Source organism: Lissotriton vulgaris, chromosome 12 (assembly GCF_964263255.1).
Source record: "Lissotriton vulgaris chromosome 12, aLisVul1.2, whole genome shotgun sequence".
In the NCBI taxonomy this organism is placed as follows: domain Eukaryota; kingdom Metazoa; phylum Chordata; class Amphibia; order Caudata; family Salamandridae; genus Lissotriton; species Lissotriton vulgaris.
In genome coordinates this window covers 274693962-274709888 of record NC_141700.1, presented here as the reverse complement: position 1 = coordinate 274709888, position 15927 = coordinate 274693962, and the positions used below count along the sequence as shown (strand labels likewise).

General features: G+C 44.3%; 1 long non-coding RNA gene across 2 annotated transcripts in view; it reads left to right on the top strand.

Annotated features, from left to right (window-relative positions):
* The window catches only part of LOC147673948 (uncharacterized), an 86764-nt gene extending 71040 nt beyond the window's left edge, over window positions 1-15724 (top strand). The window contains exons 1-3 of one of the 2 annotated variants that reach the window (XR_015302526.1): window positions 14091-14125; window positions 14221-14606; window positions 15362-15724. This is a non-coding gene — a long non-coding RNA (uncharacterized LOC147673948). Of the gene's footprint in view, window positions 1-14090; window positions 14126-14220; window positions 14607-15361 lie in introns of those variants that run through there. The other variant, XR_015302525.1, reaches the window with a different exon arrangement.
* The last annotated feature ends 203 nt before the right edge of the window (window positions 15725-15927 follow it).

Sequence of the window (15927 nt, the reverse complement as noted above, 5' to 3'; positions counted from 1 at the left end):
AATGTTAGAATACACCACTCACTACTATATAATATTTGGTCTAGGAGGAAGAAAGAAATGTGAAAAAAACAGTATACAATTTAATAATTTATGACGTGTACTCTAGAGTAAAAATGTCCCTTTTTCCAGGGAAGGCTGCTGTCTTGCTGCACTTTTTGGCACAACTGATGAATGTTTGCTTTTTACTTTTTAACACGCACCACTTTTTCTCCTAACAGACAGAAGCTTGACTTCTAAGAACACGAGCAGGATCAAGTTCAAACCAGGTGAGAGCTCGGCTCGACCACAAGAAATGTGTCCAATTAATCGTCAGCACTAAGCACTTTTCCATTTTCAGTTACACGTTCACTTTTATGACAAACTTGATTTTAATAAATGTGTTTACTTTTAATAAAACTTTTAAACTTAAATAGACTCTGTGGTTTTTGACTAGAGTGGATGAGCTAAAGGTTTTGGAATTTTTGCAAGCATGAGTCCGTGCCTCTGCCATCGGTGACTTTGGGAGCTAAATGACTCTGCCACACTATCTAGTCAGTAAGGAGATTGGGGGTTCAACTACAAAGTCTGTTATCACTGAGGTATGTGGAAAGTCTAACAGCACCTATTATAATTGATAAGCTAAGCAATGCATTATTTAGTGTCCATAGTTCTGTTTGTGCAGATTTGTCCCTGCAACAGTAGTAGAATGGATTGTCCTCCTATCCAAACCAAAAGTAAAGTAGTATCTTATTCTTTCTTGGTGGTCATTCACCTTTTTATTGTTGGCAATGGTCAAAGCATAAACATTTAGAATACTTGAAAAGACATCATGGACAATCCCAGAGGACTGCACTCAGTGCATATAGAGCTATTGCTGACTAGAATGGGAGTCCAATGGAAATGCCAAATGTGCAATCTTAGTTAGCTACACAGACAGACTAATAAGAATAATCTAGTAATACCACACGGAGTCATAGTCGAGGCAGGATAAGAATTTAGATCGTGTCTACAAGAAGATCAAAGACGATTTAGAAAAAATCGAATGAGGAACGCTAGGAAAAAATAAGTACTCTATATTAAAATTAAAACTTACTGGGGCCAGCAAAGGAGCCCTCGCCTGCCCGGTCCTGGCCTGCATCGTCAACAGCACCCTCCTCCTCCTCCTCCTGTGTCCTCCTCTTGCCCCTGGGGGAAGCTGATGTACAACATGAAAGAAAGAAAAACAGAAAACATGGATGATATTTCTCAACCAAATCAAACATTTCAAAAGAACTAACAAAATATTTTTGCGAAATAGCAAATAGGGAACGACTCCACGGGATATATTATTGACCAATCTCATGTGGTCGACTACGTTATTACTTTAGTATTGCTTGATTTGCGGACCGTCGAATTGGAAACTACCCTATGTAACTCACTAAACAAAGTACTAAAAAGGTTTGCCTAGGATTGGCAGGCAGCAGTCCGCAGCACGCAAAGTGACAGCCAAAGTCCATCGTGATTGAAGATCAGCGACAACACTAAAGTTTCCTACTACATTAGGGCACCCCAGAGCATTGATGGAGCTGCTCCATCGTTGCGACGCAACTCCAGCAACGCTTTGGTGACGTTTTGGGCCCATGGTGCGCCGCATTGTAAATACGGCGCACCATGGGTGATGGTGGCGTGACGCACAATTACTGGCGCATACCTGCTACTTTGCAGGGATGCGCCGGTAATTCAAAATCAGAACCTTAGTGTGTAGCATTACGCAGTTCTTTAAACTACACTCATACATAATTTCACAGGCCAATGAAATGAACACAAAATCTAAAACAAATAAGCATAGTAGCAACACTACTGAGAAGAAGGAGAGCAGTGTACCTGAAATGCACAGAAGATTTTGAAATATAATTTACCTACAATGTAATGAGCAGCATTATTGCTCTTGGTAAAAAACAAAAATTTGCAATAGAATAACACAGCAGGAGAAAACATAGTAGTAAAGAAATAGCTACTACTACTCACCAAGCCCGGGGATCTCAAGGCCAAGGAGGTCGAGCAGATCTCGCTCACGGGTCAGGACATCCGTCCAGCGGTGGGTGGCCTGGTTGTAGGTGCGCCAGACCCGAGAGTGGTGGTAAATGGCCTGGCACACCTTCTCCCACCGCTTCCGGCGCTCCCGGGCCCCGTACCCGGCACTGATCTTGCCGCCTCCCATGATGGTCCTGGGGAGGCGGCGCTGAACATAAAAAATGAGTTGGCCCACCTCCTCCGGGCTAAAGATCTCCCTGGGTACGACCTCCTCCCCCCTCAAATGCCCGCACGGGAGCCGGACACGGGGTGCGGGACCCTTCCCCTTCTCGGGATGCTTCCCGGCTCCCTTCACCATGGTCTGGGCGGAAAGGAATAAAGAAAATAGAATAGGGAAGAGAAGAAAAGAAAAGAGTTTAAAAAAGTAGTTTAAAATTAACCAAAAGTAGCAGTAAACACAAAAATATAGGGCTAGAAAAATAGAGGGATAGATAATAAGTAAAATAGATAAAAAAAACTTCAAACAAGCAAAGGATGGCAGAGATTGACAGAGGATACAAAGACCATGCCCAGAACCATAGCAATGAATGAGAAACAAGATGGCCGCGCCCGTTCACGACCGCGCGGGTAAGTTCGCGCGAGATTTTCCTTGCGAACACGCGCGAAACTGTACTGGCAAGCCGCAGACTTTGCGAGATTACACTTCGCGCCCGGAAACGGAAATACGTCAGGCAAACAAGATGGCCGCGCCCTTGAACGACCGCGAGGGTAACTTCGCGCCTTGCGCTACGAGCGGCTCGCAAAAACGCACAAAACCTTGCCAACTAACACGCCGCAAAAAAAACAAATTGCATATTCGCACGAATTTGCGGCTTCCGAATCCGATCTCGCGTGTGTTCGCGCCCCGCGAACCCCGCGAAATTGCAGAAAAACGAGTTTTTCAAAACTGAAAGCACTCGGCAGGGGCAAGAGTTCAAACTCATCATTAGTAACAATTCCCTGTAGTGCTTCCTGACTGGGGCCCCTCCAGAATTCAGTTGCTAGTTGCAACAATTGTATGACCCTGCTCTGACCCTCACAGCAGGCTCATAGAATAGCTACAAGTAGGCCACAAAGGTCCTGGGGAAAAAAAATGCACTGCAACAGAAAGCAAAATTACAGATAAGGAAGCAGGTGCCAGACTGGAATTTTAAAACAGTGACACATTAATAAACTAACCCCAAATTAATTCATGTCAGTTGAAGCAGGGCTGGTGTGCTTGCTTTTCCCCCCCATAATCTACAGTAATGATGAACCAGAGGGTGGCATTGATGTAACAGAGGGTTGCAGTGGTGAAACAGAGGGTGCTGGGAACCTGTGATGATGAACCAGACGTAGAAACAACATAATCGCGACCGTTGCGTGCCGAAATGTAAGTTCGTAATTGCGAACTTGTACGAAACCCTCGCGAACTGGCAGAAATCCTTGCGAACACAAAAAAAAATTAAAATCCGCAAATTCGCAAGAATTCGCGGATTTTGCAGATTGCGAGTTCGCAAATCCGCAAAATTCGCGAACGCGAGATTCGCAAAATTCGCCCATACTTAATCTGGAACCACCAGAGATCGTCAGTTTCTGTGCCAGGTAACTGGGGGTCTTTTGATGTAATGCTCTGTGCGTCATGCACGCAATTTTCAGCTGAATTCTCGCATCTAGGGGTAGCCAGTTCAGGGATTGAAGGTCCGGGGAGATGTGGGAGCTACGTTTAGATCCAGTTATGAGTCTTGCTGCAGCGTTGATTGAGGCTCTAAGGGGTGCAGTTGATGCTTTGGGCGGGCCACAAAGGGTGACGCAACCGTATTCCACTCTGGGTATAACCAGAGCTTGTACTGCCTGCTTAAAGTCATTGTGTGGTAGGAAGAGTTTTAGTTTCCTCAATGTGTTTATCTGAAGGTTGGCTCTCTTTGTAGCATTGCTGATATGTTTTTGCATGTTGAGGTTACTGTCTAAAGTTATTCCAAGTGACTTCGCTGAATCCACACTGGTCAGTTGTACGTTGAACGCCGTAATATGTTTGATCCAGTCTTGCAATTTCGGGATTTGAGCCGCTGGGGCTATTAGAAGAAATCCAGTCTTTAGGGCGTTCAATTTAAGATGATTTTCTGCCAGCCAAGTTTGGGTGTTCCTAAGAGCTGTGTTGAGTAGTTTGATATCCTCTAAGGAGTGTATCTTGAGGTATAGCTGTGTATCATCTGCATACATGTGGTATTGCACGTTAGAGGTTTGTAGAATTTCCGTTAGAGGTTCCAGGAAGAGATTAAACAGTGTTGGAGATAGTGCTGATCCTTGCGGTACCCCCAGGGTCACTGGGACGGGCTTGGACAGGGAGTTCTTGATTTTGAATTTTGTGTCCGGTTTTGGAGAAATGAGGTGTGAGGTTCTCTGCCCCTGCATAACTCAATTAGGGTAAAACCAGTTGAATTATGTGATGTGCAAGATAAAATGACAGCAGTTTAGAAATATACCTGTCATTATCCAATCCAGCTTCCCTTGCAAGTTGAGCTCCTTCAACCACCATCCTACTAAAACTTTGGACAAAGCCATTCATGACGTGGGCATACGTAACAGTGCGTTTAAGTGTGATGCCCATCTTACTGAGGTCATTACTAAAGTAATCCATAAACTTGAAAAAGGTAAATTGCACATCATTATGTTATGTTATAGAATCTGTAAAGTGTGTAGCTGCCCCAGCAACTGGGCTTCCCAGTGCTAGTCCAGTGAAAGCCCAGACTAAAACAGATTTTGGCCTATAGAAGGAAATAAAAGAGAAGAGACCCTAAGAACAGAAAAGCCAGGTCTTCAAGGTTTTTCTAAGATGTAAATGGTTCTGGATGTTCCTGATAGAAAATGGAAGCGAGTTGACGAGAGATGGGGCCTTGGCACGGAAAGAGCAGCCTTCCACTCTTTCCCTCCTGATTAGGGGAACAGTGACCAGATTGAGATAGGTCAAACGCAGAGGATGTGCGGGCCTGCATAGGGATATCAGGTTAAACAGAATGGGGGTCCCCTGAGGCCCCTGGCTATGTAGGATCTTAAGAGCAATACACAAGGTCTTAAAGTGAACATGCCTATCCACAAGGAGCCAGTGCAATTTGTGAAGAAGGCCAGAAGCGGAGCACAATTTCATAAGGGAGAACAGCAGCCTAGTCACAGCATATTGTGCCAGCTGGCGTCTTCTAGTAACTTGCCTATTGACACCCCGGTACAGAATGTTACAATAGTCTAGTCAGGATAGGATTACTGTCTGACTGATGGTTTGTCGAGTGCTAGAGTCCTCTCAAGAGCCCAAAGCAAGTGCCAGCAAGTGCCAGCTACCGATTTGGCCTGCGCTTCAGTTTAAGGTGCTGTCCATCTAGATGCCTAGAGTTATGATAGAGGTCTTGAGTGGGACCCAAGGAAGGAAGATCACCAATGTTTACCTCAAGAATGGGTATCTTTGCCTTGCATAAGAATTTTCATTTTGCTCGAATTCAGGTGTAAACATTTGACATTCATCCACTCTGCAACAGCTAACATTCCCTTTTGATAATTTGCAAGGTCTGACGTAGGATTGCTAACATTCCCCTTTGATAATTGGCAAGGTCTGACGTAGGATTATTAGAGAATGAGAGCGCAAGCTGGGCATTGTCAGCATATGACACCAGGCCAAACCCCAAGGATTGAAGAAGTAATGGGATTTGGAATGCTTTGTCTATGAAAGGATTTTTCTAGAAATTGCATCACAGATTCGGTATTGGGATTACTTAACCACTTGAGTGGGGTGTAATAGTTAATCAATATGAGGGCATATATTTTATCTCCATCCAATTGCTCATACAGGCCTAAAAAATCAATGGCGAGTTCATTACATGGTGCCTTGGGAAAGTTGTGGACTGGTATTTTGACAGGAAACATCTTAAGTGATTTACAGAGTTGGCACGCTGACTTCAGTTTTGAAGAAAGACGTTTCACTATCCATGCTCTGCAAATATAGGTAAACCTGATCTTGCTAATTGTATCTGTTTGTTCATTATGCCCACTCTGAGGTAAAGAGTTAATTTCCCATAAAGCGGTCCAGAAAGAATGACACACCCCTTTGAAAATTAGCTCATCCTCAACTTATAACTGCTCGCATACTTTCCACATGCTGCAAAGTTTAGGACTGAGAGGCTTTTCTCTTGACCATCCATGTGCTATGAACTCTTGGACCTTAGTCAGTGACATCCTGCTCGAGGGCATCTGACCATGTTTTTTTCTGAGATGATTTTGTCATGAACTAAAGCTATCACACACTCTTACATGCTATCTCGTAACAAATGGCCACGGTTATGAGAAGGAAACCTTGACAAACAGTCCGCCCTGACATTCTGTGCGCCTTGAACACATCAGACTGTTTAATTGTAATCATACAGCCTGGAGAGAATTCTGACAGGATGTGAAGATGCCTACCAGTGCTGATGCTGTTCAAAAAGAATAAAAGAGACTTGCCATCAGTTTTTACCACTAATGATGTACCCCAGTTGTATGTCTAAACTTTCTCTACACCCCAAGCAAAAGCTACTGCTTCTCTTCATTTAAAGAAATATATATAATGTATTCATTTTAATGTTGTGTATACATATAGCAGATCATCTACGTTATTGGAATCAATAATAAACTTTCACATGAGTAACATATCAGTCACATTTTTGCATTTCGTATATTCATATACCAAAAAGATAAACATGGCATCTGTGTACACTCAGATGGTGCTGTAAACCGTATCATTATATATACACACTACAGAAGATGTTTTTATAAGCAACATGCTCAACTCCAGCCCCCCTCGCCCCCTGTGAAACAAATAAAAACTTGCTTACATGGTCTGGGCTGCCAGATGTGTGTATCCTATATATGTAGATGCCCTCTATCCCGGAATCAACAAGTCTCTTCTCCAGAAACTACAGACCATACAGAACACAGCAGCCAGACTTGCCCTCAGCATCCCTCGACACAAACACATCACCCAGCACATGCGAAACCTCCACTGGCTCCCCGTCGATAAAAGAGTAACTTCCAATATACTCACCCATGCCTACAAATGCCTCCACAACACCCAACCCCAATACCTCAATGACAGAATCTCCTTCCACGTACCACAGAGAAATCTCCGATCCGCTGACCTCGCTCTCGCTGAACCTCCGCGCATCCACAGAGCCAGAACAGGTGGATGAACCTTCTGCTACATCGCGGCCAAGACCTGGAAAGAGCTGCTGATCAACATCAGACGCACCCCCACCCTACACATCTTCAGGAATATCCTCAAGACCTGGCTCTTCGACTGACCCGAGCTGCTCCCCCCCTCCCTCAGTGCCTTGAAACCCTCACAGGTGAGTTGTGCACTTAAAACCTCCCTGATTGATTGCTTGATGGGGATGGGAAGAGGAAGGGGGTGGAAAGGGTAGGACAACTGGCCAGTAGGTCAGAGGTAACTAATCCACGGTGAGCCACTCCAATTATTGAGATCAGGTGTATTAGGGTGGGCTACAGTGTACACCCCCTCTAATCAACTGTAATATACACTTTAAATGTTCCAATAGGTGGGCCCATTCTATTGAGAGTGTTTTTTTTCTATGTCCCCTGTATTCCTCCCTCTGCAGCGCCTCTCTTTCTCCTGTGGCCCAACAGATGACCTCCTCCCCCCATGTTTCCTTCCTCGGTGCTGAGTGGGATTTGCAGCACTGTGTGAGCAATCTTTTGGCCAATATTATGGAAAGATCTGCAAAGCGGCGCAATACCACTGCTTTTTTTGGGCCCATGAGGCATGCTTCGATAGTGGACCAAGAAGAGCGTTCGATAATTGGGATAGGCCTGCAGTAACTTTACTCCAATACCCTTGCAAGGAAGGACATGCCCAGAACATATGAATGAATCCAGTATCAGGCAAATAACAATGAGGACAATCTGAGGAAGCAGACGGGTACCTTGCCTGAATCCTATGCGGCGTTAAGTACGCCCTATGCAATATTAAGAGCTGCATGAATTTTAATCAGACATTACAAGAGACCTGTTTGGGATATTCTAAAGCACCGCCCACTCCCTGTCTGTGAGAGCCCTAGTTATGTCTGTCTCCCACTTCTGCTGAAGAGAGACCAGTGGGACGTCTAAATGTTCCCTCAATCCCAGGTGTAACCATCTGACCAAGTGGCTTCCATGACCCTTTATGTGGTGTACTTGTAATAGTTGAAAGGTGGGGGCTTCTCAATGCTCCACTAGCCAATATTGGCTCATAAAATGTGTTATTGTGGCTGGGTAAAAACAGTATAGTAGGTACTGCATGGGTTCCCGCAAACTCGGCGTGGGGCATTAGGATTCTGTCTGTGAACAGGGAGCCCACCGTCACAGCTCCAGCTTCCTCCCAAGGCTCCAACCTATTAGCAATAGAACTCCTCGCGGGGTTGGCAAGCCACAGAGGGGAATATTTGGCGTGTATGGGGTGGGTACATTGGCATACTTCAGTGCTAGCTTCCAACAGTGGAGCGCCATCTGGAGAAATAAGGGGGCATTCCTCATTTTCTTGGATTTGGGACAAAGTAATGATTGTAGTGTTCTGATCCGTAGCCATGCAGTCGTATACTCAATTTCAAACAAATTACGGCCTGCTAGACAATAAGCCAGCCACTGCAATTCTCCAACTATGAAATATACCTTGAAGTCTGGGGCCCCATACCACCTTTAGAACTAGGCACCTGCAATTTAGCGAGGCCTATTCTATGACACCTTGATCCCCATATCAAATTTCTCAGTAAAGAGTCTACGTTTTTGAAGATCCATGCTGGAATCACCACTGGGAGATTCACAAAGTGATACAGAAGCAATCCTAGATACCATTATCGCCAAACGCGATACCGTCACGATAAACCACACCCTGCACGTGGACTGGTCAGATCATCACTTAATCCTCTTCCACCTAACTCAACCAAACACTTTCCAACCCGCCACCCAAGACCAGCCCAAATGGACCAGAAACCTAACTCAGATCAACATGACTGACCTGGAGGAAAGGGTTAACTCCTTCCTCACTACTTCCATGGATGATCTATCCACTAAAGAACTCACTGCCCATTACAACACAACCTTGACATCTATTCTAGACCAAGTAGCCCCCCTGAAACTAAAAAACCCCAGGAACATATCATCTAGATCTTGGTTCAACACAGACATTAACAACAAATGGAGACAACTTAGAGCTACAGAAAGACTATGGAGGAGCAACCCCTGCACAAGCCTACTCGAACAACCCAAAGCAGCTCGAAGGAAGTACAAAAAACACATCAGCAGCAAAAAATCCACCTTTTTCTGCTCTGCCCTGGACAACGCAAAAAACAGACCCAACAAACGGTTTAAAATCATCATGCAACAAACCTCCAAGCCCCCTGAATCCTCTATGCAGGCCTCCAAGGAATTGTGTGAAAACTTTGCCAACTTCTTCGAAGAAAAAATCACCAAGATTGAGCTCTTACTAGACATCAATAACAACCCCGCCTGCAAAAGCACGCCTCCGATGACAATAGAAAGCACGTGCATGCACTCAACGAAAACATGGAAGTCCTTGAACCCCATCCCGGAAGCCGAGATCCTCAAGCTAACCTCCACCTTCAAACCCACCTCTCACATCCTTGACCCTATACCCACCCAATTGACCAAAAAACGAAAACTCTCCATAGCCCCATTCTGGTGCAGGATCATTAACAGCTCCCTGAGAACTGGCATCATACCTGAATGCCTCAAAGTTGGCCAAGTCACGCCACAACTAAAAGAAACAGGCCTTGGGGGCGTGGCCGAGCAACAAGATGGCCACATAGTGCGGTGGCTCTGCCGGCAGAGCACATATTCCGACAACTATCCGTGACCTGGCGACTCATCCAAGGGCATATAAGCCGGCATAGTGTGCAGTTACCCCCTGTACTGAGAATTGCGGTTTTCCGGACCACGCCAGTACATTGAGGGACGCAGGAACAGCGAGACGGAACTGCGGCCTGTGACGAGCCGGGGATCGGCTGCCGGAAAGACGGGCTCGGCGATTCTGCTGTGAGCCCCGGTCAAGGAATCTCGAGGCCTGCGGAGAGCCCGGGCAGCGTTGCGGCCTTCTGGTAGCGGCGGCTCAAGTGAGTGACCTGGCTGCAAGGAGACCAGTACCGGTGCCAAAAACTGTAGCTTCAGGCACTGCCCGACAGGCAAACGAGTGGTGCCCCATCTGCAGCGCCGAGGGGGAGTGAAGAGCCAGCGTGGTCAGTAAACTTGTTTGCTACCTGCAACATCCTGTCACACCTTGCTGGAGCCCACTACAGCTGCCACTGAATCGGGGGCCTTCTCATCCACTGCAGAGCCACGCCGATGCCCGGCGCGGCCAGGGGACATCATCCCCCACAGTCCTTTGCGGCGCACACGCCATGCACCGCTTTTTCGAGTGCCAGGAGGCACTGAAAAGGGGGCCAGGGCTCCCGCAGCGCGGAACAAGTGCATCTGCGCCCATCAGCAGCAGGAAGAGGCAGGGCTGGGCTACCCCTCTGAGAAGTTTGGACTTTTCATTTTGGAAACTGTAGTATTCTCCTCTTACTATATATCTCATGTTATTCTTCTCCCTAGCTGCTCAGCCTGTGTGTGTGTTCTAAATGGAACGTTGAGTGTGTGAGCTATGTGTGGAAGGTTTGAGTGACTGAGAGAGAGTGACAGTTGGATGGATGGGGCTGAGCAGCTAGCAGGCTGCTCCCGGTAGGACTGTGATGGGACCTATCTAAGACCTTGATGGAGCTTATGGATACCTATTTACCCGCATTATCTTTACTACAATAAACCTACATTGACTACATCATACTGGTGTCATCCCTGATTACTACATATTATTTTTGGCGACGACTAGGAGACGTATCTACGCTTAAATCAAGGTACAAGTGGCTAAAGAAACCTCTACATGACTTCTACAAAACGCTGGTGTAAAGATATTACAAGCAACGGACAACTAAACAAAGAAAAAAGAAGAAGAAGCAACAAGAAAGACATTCACAAGGCCTCACAGGTACCTTTCTTTAAAGACTTTAAGCTAATAATGAAACAAATGGATCTTACTCAAAAACAGCGCGCAGTGCAGTCCTACCGGTGTCCATCACATCAGACAGCCCCCAAACAACATCAGACAGCCCCCAAACATACGTGCTGTACATCATCTAAACAGGGCACTTCTACAGCCTACTTCATAGATTCTGCGCAAACTGATCTTCAAAGTACAGTAAGTCTTTCCTTTTCTTACATGGATTTTGCAAGAAGCTCCTTGTATGCTGCGCTGAGAGAGCATTCAGAGAGAGCATTCACATACAGTAAGCCATTTGTTCTGCTTAATGATTGCTGCGCAGAGAGAGAACTTTCACACAGTAAGCCTTTTATTTTCCTTCAGGATTTCTGCGCACAGAGTGACTTGCATGTACATTTTAACAAGGCTAAAGCCGTTTCCTGACACCTGAAGGTACAAGTCAGTCCCTACATACTGGGACTTCCACAGAACTACTCTCATTTAAAAAAGCTGTTTTTACACTATTTACCTGCATTATCTTTACTACAATAAACCTACATTGACTACATCATACTGGTGTCATCTCAGATTACTACAGAAACCCGCAACCCGACTGGAAAAATAAGGTACTGTTAAAGAGCCTGAGAAAACCTGGGTTATTTGATTGACAAGGCTATAAAAAAATGGAAAAACGCAAGGGGGTCGCTGGCACGTTAGATGTCTTTCTAGTAAGGGTGGAGTCACTATTAACCCATGAAATCCAATTAACTGAGCGGCATCTTTCCTTAGACCCCTCTACAGTACAGAGACACTTAATAACTGGTATTTCTTCACCTGTTTTGGAGGATAACAATCAGGAGATTCCACCAAATATTACCTTGAGTGGCCTGTCCACTCCAGCTCCTGCCCCTTCCCTATCTCCCCCTGAAGCGAGCACAAGCTCTTTAGTGGGTCCAAATAGAACTACCATGGCCAGGGCTGCAAAAAACATGATTACAGATAAATTGAGCCCCGGTCAGATAAAAGGAAGCCGGACACTGGGTCAAGGAAAACCAAGGGTAAGGATGACAATGGCATTCCCGCCCTCTTAAAAACCACTACAGTTGGAACACAAACAGATCTAAGCTCATCTTTTATACCATTGGAAGTAGCCAACACTAAGGAAGCCATGACCGAGTTTCCTGAAGGACTGAATGTCCATGGACTACGAGCAGCTTTAACTCAAATTTGAGACCTGACTGAAAACATTTTTTTTCTATGCTGTGGAATAAAATCAGTGTTTTAGAGTCTATAACAAAAACCTTAAGTTGTCATATTGTGGGTGTGCAATCATCTGGAGCGGAAAGAGAGGTGATAAGGCCGACAATGGATAGCTTTTCATTATCTGCCCACGAGGGGAGTTCTGAGAATGCAAATAAGAACAGGCCCATTGCAAATAAAAGGGGGAAAAATAGCTCTGATGCACTGTCTGTAGGATCAAAAGGGGTCTGTTCCTAGGACCACATAGGGGGAATGTAGTAACTTCAGCCATGAGTGATGGAGGGAGAGCTACTATTGGGTGTCTGAGAGCTAATGAACCTAATGATACTGCGGCCCCTAGCACAGAAACACTGCGACTCCCCCCGCCACTATGCCCTCATGTTTTGATTTTGACTGGGGTTCCAGCATTAAGGGTTGGACAGAAAGAAAATTGGTCTGACCTAAGGAACAAAACTGTAGACAAGTTGGCCAAACATAAGAATTTTCACCCCTCTAATAGCAATGAGATTATAATGGTTCGCAGGGTATGATGGATAGGGCAATCAACCAAGAGTACAAGAGGTGATTGCATTGTGGTTACCTTTCGTAGGCCAAGGGTGGTTTACCATATTTTACAACATTGTGATGCAACTTTTGCCCCTGATACTGGGATTAGTGTACTTACCTTGGGATATTTTTATAGACTGGGAGGAGGGAACAAAGGGGCACATGCATCAACAGATTTTGCATTCGCAAACGGTGCGAATCGCAAAAATCGGCCGTTTGCGAATGCAATATCTGAAAATGAGATGCATCATTTTTTTGTCCATTTTGGAATCGCAATTACTTTTGCGATTCCTTAAAAAAATGCAAAATCAATTGCGATTCCTTAGAAACTCGCAATCCTTGTTGCGATTCGTTAAAAAATCGCAAATTTTGCGATTCCTTAAAAAAATGCGAAAAACGGAATGCATCAATTTTCGCACATGTCAGTAATTCTCAGAAAACACATTTAGGAAGTGCAAAAATAAGAAGAAGTGAGACCAGGTGGTAAATTTTTTTTTCAAACCAACACATGTTGAAATGATTACCAACTTATAAAAGGGACCTCAGAATGACTCTGGATCCCTTCCAGGATGGCAGCAGCAATTTTCCTAGCACGTAGATGGCGGATGAGAGCAGCAGGGAGGAGGAGAAGAGAACTCAGTGAAAGGGTTTTCAGGTTGCGCATTACTTTGCTTGGGCAGACACAGGCTGACATATATGATAAGTATAGACTGAATGCAGACACTATCATTGATTTAATTGCAGAGTTGGACCCCTTACTGCAAAGGCAGACGCGTAGAACCCAAGCCATACCCACCCATGTGCAGGTTTTATGTTGTCTACACCTTTTAGCCTCTGGCTCCTTCCAAGGGGTAATAGCAGTTGCAGGGGGTGTGTCACAGAGTGCATTGTCTAGATTCTTCAATGACTTCCTGAATGCAATGCTCCATAGGATAAATCACCACATAATTTTCCCCTCAACGCATCAGGAGTTAATGCAGACCAAGTTAGACTTTTATAACGTGGCACACTTCCCACATGTCATAGGATGTGTTGATGGAACACATGTCCCCATTTGTCCACCAGCTGCTAATGAGTACATTTTTAGAAATAGAAAAAGTTACCACTCTTTAAATATACAAGCAATCTGTGATTCCAAAGGAATCATCACTGACTTAGTTGCCAGCTACCCAGGTAGTGCCCACGATTCTTATATTTTCAAACATAGTGCCATTCATGATCGCCTACTTGCTGGAGAATTTGGAGATGGATATTTGTTAGGTAATTATTATTTAATTTAATGCAAATTGTAATGATTCTGACATCCATTGCAATGTCTGTGATGTTTTACTTACATATGTCATCTATCAATGTAGGAGATAGTGCATATGGATTGAGGTCTTACATTCTCACCCCATACCTGAATCCAACTACCCGCAAAGAACAACTGTACAACAAGGCCCATATCTCAACACGCAGCATAATAGAGAGGACGTTTGGGGTCATGAAGTCCAGGTTCAGAATACTGCATAAGACTGGAGGAGCCTTGCAATATCGGCCTGATGTGTGTTGCAAAATAGTTGCAACATGTGCAGTGTTGCACAACCTAGCAACTAGGAGAGGCCTTGAACTACATGAGGATGATTTGCTACCAAATAATTTCAACCAGCCACAACAACGACATGCAAGAGTTCATGGACCGGACGCAGCGGAAGGGAGAAGAAGAAGGGAAGAAATCACACAACATTACTTTTAATAAAAGGTAGGAAACATATTTTGATGCTTCAAAAGGTGAACACTTTAATAAACCATGTTGCACACAGTAGTAGTTTGAAAAAAATATTCAAAAAAAGACTTTCTCAAAAGATAAACAATTCAAGAAATTGGCCTAATGTAATTCTTAGTCCATATCATTGAACATTGAAAATGTGTAAAATAAAATTCAACAATTACAAGTAATCACTTCTTCCTTCCACGCAAACCTAAAGCTTTACTTTTCACGGATTCAGAAACCATGCATGGGGAAATATACATTTCTTTTCCTCTTTTACTACGCCTTTCACACACGTCATCTGTGTGTGCAGCAACACTGGTTCCTGCAGATTCATTGATCACATTGCCTTCAAAAGATGTATTCTTGCTGTCATCAGTTGGCAGCACATGATCCCCTCTTTTAATATTTTTCAATCCTTCACATAGTTCAGCACAACACTTTTTGATGCCCTTTTGCATGCGCATTGTGTGTTTTATGACACTTGCATTGCTGCTGGTCACCCTATTCAGAGCCCGGGCATATGTGTGCATACTTGCAACAGCTCTCAAATGTCTATTGCAGTTGGCAATGTTTTGACTTTGAAAAATGTCAGTTAATGTGACTAATGCATTTGCTACACGCTCTGAATTCAGATTTGAGGCAGTATGTGCCCCTTCAATGACCTTGCATAATGTTTTCAAGCTCTTATTGATTCCACTGATGTCTTCCACTATGTGACTCATTTGTCCCTTTATCACTCTCAGGTCTTTCCCCTGAAGACGCTGGACTTTCAATAATTTGAGTTCTACTGTACTAGCATGGACATCATCCACTGTGGAGTCATTTGGATTTGTAGTGCGAGGCCTTCTTCGGTAGAATTCTTGGATTTTTCTACGACCACTGAAGTTTTTTTTGGAAGTGGCAGCCTTCTCAGAATCTTCAACCACATATTCCGTGACATTGGCATCTTGCTCAGAGTCTGATTCAAGTACTTTCCGCACTGACTTTCTGATTTTTTTAACATGCACAGAGGGTGAGGAACTCATGGTGTTATTGTCTGAATGGCTATGTACATCCATGCTGATGTCATCAAAAGGGTTTGCCTCATTAGCCTTTAGTACATCTATAATTAAAAAAATGAAGCATGAAATCAATGTAATGTCTTCTCAGAAAAAAGATTTGTAATAAAGACAATGTTTTCCAGAAGAAGGACGCCTTTTAAATCTTCATTTACCATGTGTGTAACAATTATTTGATAGGCAAACTGACAATGTACATATTGCATTGATGAATAATGATTTAGACCTAAAAACTACAACTCCCATGATGC